General features: G+C 41.1%; 1 protein-coding gene across 2 annotated transcripts in view; it reads left to right on the top strand.

Annotated features, from left to right (window-relative positions):
• The first annotated feature begins 2,112 nt into the window (after positions 1 to 2,112).
• The window catches only part of ZRANB3 (zinc finger RANBP2-type containing 3), a 309,431-nt gene continuing 304,606 nt past the window's right edge, over positions 2,113 to 6,937 (top strand). The window contains exon 1 of one of the 2 annotated variants that reach the window (XM_078070719.1): positions 2,113 to 2,277. The gene's annotated coding sequence lies outside the window, so the exon portion shown is untranslated. Of the gene's footprint in view, positions 2,389 to 6,937 lie in introns of both variants that reach the window. The other variant, XM_078070718.1, reaches the window with a different exon arrangement.

Genomic DNA, 6,937 nt, shown 5'->3' with positions numbered 1-6,937 from the left:
TTATAGAATCCATTATTTAAGGACATACTCACCCACGCAAAACACACACACACACGGCGTGAAAAGATGAGCGCCTAATCAATATGTGAGAAAAAAGCAATCGCTCTCAAATATGCCAAATTTTATTAAACTGAAGCATGTCCAATTACTCTAGTTACACTGGTATCGACTATATTAAATATTACATAGATCTTACTCTTTCAAATATTACAACTAGGTTAGCTTCCAGTTAGACTTTAACCACCTTTCATTACTCAAAAGTTCTTGTAATCAATGACATACAAGCTAACAGCAAAGGGTTTCTTCAGAATTACAATTTGACAAACTATAACCATGGATACTTAGATCTATATACACATATTTTCTGGGACATCATATTAGAAAAATCATCTGCTATTTACTAAGCCTTACTTTTACTTAACTTGCTATCCAGGAAATTACACACGGGACAAGACAGCCTCAACAATTTGTTTCTACATAAAAGCAAGCTCAAAATGCAGAGGCACTCTCCTCTGCACCTAGTAACAAAAAAAGGGAACAAAAAAACCTTCAAAAACATAGGTTTGCTCCTAAGGCTCAACCATAAGGTGTGTAAATCTGACCCCCGGGGTCCGTGGCACTAACAGTCATTCAACTTTCTTTTCAATAATCCCATTGTGCTTTTTTCTTGTACCACAGGCAAGATATGCCTACATTTTACCAACTGGTCGGAACGCCTTATTTCCTTTCTAAAAATTCTCCCGGTGCAAGGCCGGGGGCTGAGGCGTGGGGTGGGCCGGGGAGCCCGAGGCATCGGCGCCAGCCACCCGAGAGAGCAGAAACACGCACGGCACCCGCTCCTGGCAGGCCTGCTGTGGCTGGTTCCCGAGTCCCTGGGGCTGCAAAGGCAGCAAGCAGCAGCCATAGCAGGGACTCGGGAACCTTTCCCCTGCCTCCTCCGCTAGGCCTCGAGGGGTTTGCTTTTCACATGGCCCCCGGGTGGGGGCGGTGGGCACAAGGTAGTGGATGCAGCTGCAGCCGCAGCCGCAGCGGCGGGCCAGGCGAGCCGGGCTCCCTCGGAACCCGACCTCCCGGCGGGCTGGCAGCAGCAGCACCTCGGCGGGGGCCTGGCTGGGGCGCCGATGGCTCGGCGGGGAAGGCCACCTTCTCACACACCTCTCCCCTGCCTGCCTCCTTCTCCGTTAGCGCTACCGGTTGGCGGGCGGGGGAGGGGACCGAGGCGCGTTATTCCCGGGGAGCTGGAGGGGGGAGGGGAGGGCATCTCTTACCCGCGTTACTGAGGAGGAGGAGGAGGAGGAGGCGGTTGGAGCGCGGCGCGGCGGGGCGACGGCGGGGCTGGGTGGGTGCAAGTAAGAGTCTTACGAAAGGGAATTAACCCCATCACCAGCCCGGACACCGGCTCCAGCGGCAGCCGCGGCTGGCAGAATCCCGCCCCTTCCCACCACGCACTAGCCCCGCCTCTTCGTTCTCTTTGAGGGGCAGTCCACAAATCATAGGTTATACATCCTCCGAGTGACAGGAGGATCATCCAATCAGGCTTGAAAAAACTGCCTTCTCTCCTCCCCTTTATCTCCTCCCGGGCCGCGGGAGAGCCGTGCCAAGTCTTCCTCCACCCTCAAGAGAAAAAGAACCAATCGGTGATAAGTAACCGCCCTTGAAGGACGCAAAGGACAACCAATGGTAAAACTAAGAGGACAGCCATTTTGCCCACTTGTAAAAAAGGCACCTTTTCCCACGAGTTGGGAGCCTGAGGTGGCAGAGTTCTGTGGAGTTTTTACTGACCTGGAGATATCGGAAAGACAACCATATTTCTTTAGGGAATATTTATAAAGCTTTCTTGGAGTGAATGAACATTTTTATCCTCCATGGGAGGGGGAAGTGAGGAATGCTGTTTAAGGGCTTGGCTCCTCCCTTTAGCGGTAACGGGTTCTAAGCCGAACACCTGGTTTCTCCAGCTTCAGTGGGGGAAGGCGGAGTTACTGCTCTGTTCGGCCTGCGGGGGACTACATTTCCCAACGTGCTTTGCCCCCGCCGCTGTCCTTTCCTGCTTTTACTTCCCGTGGGGCCTGACGGGAATTGTAGTTCCTGGGAGATACCCATGGCACTTCGTTGACCAATGAGAGGAGACGACCTTAAATGATTGGAGTTTGGAGCGGGGAACAAGTTGCAAGTGTGCGGCGAATCCTTTTTGCCACCCTAACAGAAGAGGAAGGCATAAAAGAGAAGGGTACTCAGAGAAGAGTCTTCTCAGAACGCCGCAGGGGTTTTAGATTCCTGGTATTTGAACTCTCTTACTTTCAGTTTGTCCCTTTGAAGTCACTTCCGCCTTGGGGCGGACGCAAGCCAAACCTGTGGCGGGAGTTGGAGATTCTGCAGCGAATACACCAGGTGTGGCTTTCGGAGTGGCGTGGCGGGCAAGTCAGTAGTTTCTTTCGAGAGAGATAGGAAGTTGAACGGCATGTAATTGTGTTTTAAAGAAAGAGTGGGTGAAATGGGATGGCGGTAGTTCCTAAGTCCGGAATGCCATTCTCCACCTCTAGTCTTCAATCCCAGAGTCCCATTTTTCTTACCTTTTGACTTGCTCACGATTAGATTGCACCCGTGTATTTGTGGAGGGTGCCTCTAATGTTTTTAGCCGCTTTGCGTGCATGAAGCATGGCTTCAGGTCGTCTGTTTGAATAAAAATGGTCTTAGAAGTTCTGAACTAACAACTCCCTTACATACAAACACTCTACTAAAGACTGGTTGGAAGGAGATAAGCTACGGAAGGGTACAGGATTAATACTCAAAAATGGTCCATTACCATTCTTGGGTTTTTTTTTTTTTTTCTTCAGTAAAGCATCAGTGTTGTGGGACCAACAGTCAAAGCATTATCTCTTTTTTTTGGTAATATTTTAATTCAAGTTTGTTAACATATAGTATTAGTTTAAGGTGTACAATATAGGTCTCTTGTTTTCTTAATGCAGTTGGGATTTTCAGTATAATTTTGCAGTGTAGTTTCCTATAGATGCTTAGTTTTGTTTTTGTTGTGAGTTCTTCAAGTAAGAAATAGTAATTGTGGCCATCATTTTTTATTGAGTGTTTCCCCAGCCAGGAATGATATTAAGTGCTTTAAGTACATTTTTCTTGAAATAATCTGCAAGTATTGTTATGTGACATTTATAGTTGAAGAAATTGGTGTTCAGTGACGTTCATTAAGACTTTAAGGCCTTGATCAGTAAATTTTGGAGCTGAGCTGAGATTCATATCCAGGTCTGTCTCATTTCTGATCTCTTAATCACTACTCATCTTGCCTCTCAAATATTTATTAATTCCCCAATATGTGCTATAGACACATAGGGAGAGAGAAATGTAAAATTCCATTCTAGAATTCTGGAACAAATGGTGGCAGTCACTTCTTTTGAAGTATTCTCTGTCACGTACATAGTATGTACTCATTGTATTTAAAAACAAGGAAAATATAAAAAAGGAGGTCATCTGTAATACTGTTATCCAGAGATACCACCATTAAATTGGGGTGAATATCCTTACAGATCTGTTATAGGTACAGACATTTGCATGAATGCTATCATACTACCTTGCTTTTTTGTAAACTTTTTTTAATTCAACAATAGGCTGTGGATATGACTGGATATATATTAATGTCATTTTTAAAATATCATTTTTGGTTGCTATCTGGTATTTCATTGTATGTCTCTAAGATAATTCCTACTTGATGGATAGTATTTTTGATTAACTTTTTTTGATTGTGGTAAAAAACATAAAATTTACAATCTTAACCATTTTTAAGTGTATAGTACAATAGTGTCAAGTATATGTACCTTGTCATTAAACAGATACATGGAACTTTTTCATCTTGTAAAACTGAAACTGCACTTTTTGTACAACTCCCTTTTCCCCCTCCCACAGCCCTTGGCATCTACCATTCTACTTTTTTTGAAGAGTTAAACTACTTGAGTTCACTTGTATGAGTGAACTCATGGCAGTATTGGTTCTTCTTTGACTGGCTTGTTTGACTTACCATTGTATCCTCAAGGTTCATCCATGTTGTAGTGTATGACTGGATTTCCTTTTTCAAAGCTGAATAATATTCCTGTTTGTGTGTGTATACACTACATTTTATTTATCTGTTCCTCTGCCATTAGACATTTAGATTGCTTCTACCTCTTAGCTATTGTGAATAATGCTGCAGCCAACATGGATGTGCACATATGTCTTCAAGATCCTGTTTTCATTTCTTTTGGATATGTGCCCAGAAGTGGGATTGTTGGGTCGGTTATTAACATTTAAAAAGAATGCTCTTGTGAACAAATCTTTATATGCTTGTCTGATTATCCTGTAAATCTAACTTTTTAGAAGTAGGTTATTTAACCACAAATACTCTATAATTCCTAAATTGCTCTTCAGAAAGGTTGTGCCCATTTTCTTACTAACAGTGTTTGAGAGCACCCACTTCCCATCTTTTATCCCATCCAATCAGATTGCAAAAAGTGATTCTTCATTATTTTGTTTGTAACTGAATTCTGTTGATGTTGAGCATTTTTTATATGTGTAGTGTCCATTGTTTAATCTCTTTTAAGTAGCTTGTTATTGGCTATCATGATCTCTTAATTTTAAAGGAATTACTTCTTAGGTTTTTAACTCTCATATTTTGCAAGCCTTGACTCTCATTTTGAAATTTGTCTTTTTAAATTTTAATGCTGTTTTTCCATGAAATAGTTTTAATTATTTTACTTTTGAAATCTGCCTTTTTTCTTTTACAGTTTCTAGTTTATTTGTGATGCTTAGAAAAACATTTCTGATGCTTATAAATTAGATAATAAAAAATAGTATGAATATATAATTTAAAATTTGTTCTTACATTTAATTTTACAATTTATACATACTTGATTTTGTTTGGACTCTGTTTTTTTTCCCCCATTGTTCTGTCTTCGACTTGAACCATACACATTATCTTAATTTCTCTAACTTTAGACTATGTTTTGATATCAAGTAGGTAAAGTGTGCTTCCACTTTTCTTTTTTCGGTATTTTCTTGTTATTGTCATATTTTCTTGTATTTTTTAGATGGATTTTGGTATCATTTTGTCAAAAGTACATCTCGGCACTTCTATATTTTAATAAAGTACAAGTTTAACATTTATATAGATACTGAATGCTACTTAATGACAAGTATTTCATTTCTTATTAATACAGAATTTTTCAGATACAGTCAAGGCTCAATGGGGGCTCTCTGTGCTTTGTGAAAACATGTTTTTATTACAGAATTGGATCTAAAAGATTACAGTTTAAGAGCATTTCCAATTTTTTAAAAATTATATGATCGCTTTTTATTATAAAGGGGCTTCCATTTTACAGGTGGTTTCCAGTAGAAGCTGATGACTTCTGCATGCTTATTTTTTTAAAAAGATTTTATTTATTTATTTGAAAGAGAGAGAGAGAGAGAGAGAGGGAAAACATGAGATGGGGGAGGGGCAGAGGGAGAAGCAGACTCCCTCCTCAAGACAGTTAGTCTGATGTGGGTCTTGATCCCAGGACTCTGGGATCATGACCTGAGCCCAAGGCAGACACTTAACTGGCTGAGCCACCTAGGCGCCCCTTTGGCATGCTTATTGTAACTATCCCTCTGTACTTCATAGTCTTCTCCAAGTACTTCAAACTTAGCATGTCCCCTAAACCTGTTCCTCTTCTCATTTGTTTATTAACAATATAAATAAATAATAAATATTGTTAATATTTATTGAGCACCTACTAAGAGAAGTACTAGCTAATAATCAAGAGAATGGGCTCCAGACTGCCTAGGTTTGATTCTAGGTTCTGCCATGTACTTGTTGGGTGACCTTGTGCAGATTAGTTAGCAATCTGTGCCTTAGTTTTCTTATCAATAGAATACCTACATCACAGGGGCGCCTGGGTGGCTCATTCTTTAGGCATCTGCCTTTGGCTCGGGTCATGATCCCGGGGTCCTGGGATCGAGCCCGGCGTCGGGCTCCCTGCTTGGCGGGAGGCCTGCTTCTCCCTCTCCCACTCCCCCTGCTTGTGTTCCCTCTCTCGCTGTGTCTCTCTCTGTCAAATAAATAAAAAATCTTAAAAAAAAAAAAAGAATACCTACATCACAGGTTGTTGTGAGGATTAAATGACTTCATATACATAAAACACATAAAATAGTGCCTGGCCTATAGTAAGTATGTGGTAGTTGTGTTAATACTGTTTATTGACCTGGCTGATGCTAGTGTGCTGTAAAATGATAAACAAGACAGTTTATGGTCTTTGATTTTATGAAGGCATTCTAATAGGAGGGAAAGACAAAATTCAAGTAAATAGAGGAATTGCTAATTATAATAAGTGCTTTAAGGAAACCAACTGATATTAAGGAAAATGTCAGGGAGTCCATTTGGGAGCTATTGCAGTATTCCAGTTGAGCAGTAATAGCTTGGGATGGCAATGGAACTGGAAAGAAATGGATGCATTTGAGATATGCCTTAGGAATAATTAGTAATAAATGGATTTAGTTTGGTGGGTAAAGGAGAGGGAGAAATCAAGAGCGAACCCAAGTTGCTGGTTTGAGTAACTTGCATGGTTGTACTATGACTGAGAGATTGGACAGGGAGCACCCAAGTTTGGTGGAGAAATAAGACTTTGATTTTGGACATTTAGGCTAGAAATGTCTGTGAGATGTCCAAAATGTCAGGTAGGTAATTAAATATAGGAGTCTGAAGCAAAAAAATTATAAATTGTATTACCTGGGCTATTTGTGGTAGACTTCTAAAATGTTGTTCCAACCCTTACATCTATTTTTCCATATTTGACAAGGTAATCTTTGTAAACTAATGGCCTGATCAAAGTCTAAGAAAGGTCCCCAGTTTCTTACAGGATAAAGTCCAGACTCATTTTCACATGGCATATGAGAACCTCCCTAACCTGGCATAATATTACTT

The sequence above is a fragment of the Halichoerus grypus genome, chromosome 4 (assembly GCF_964656455.1).
Source record: "Halichoerus grypus chromosome 4, mHalGry1.hap1.1, whole genome shotgun sequence".
NCBI classification, from domain to species: domain Eukaryota; kingdom Metazoa; phylum Chordata; class Mammalia; order Carnivora; family Phocidae; genus Halichoerus; species Halichoerus grypus.
The sequence above is the reverse complement of the archived record's forward strand: the minus strand, read 5'-3'. Positions and strand labels throughout refer to the sequence as shown.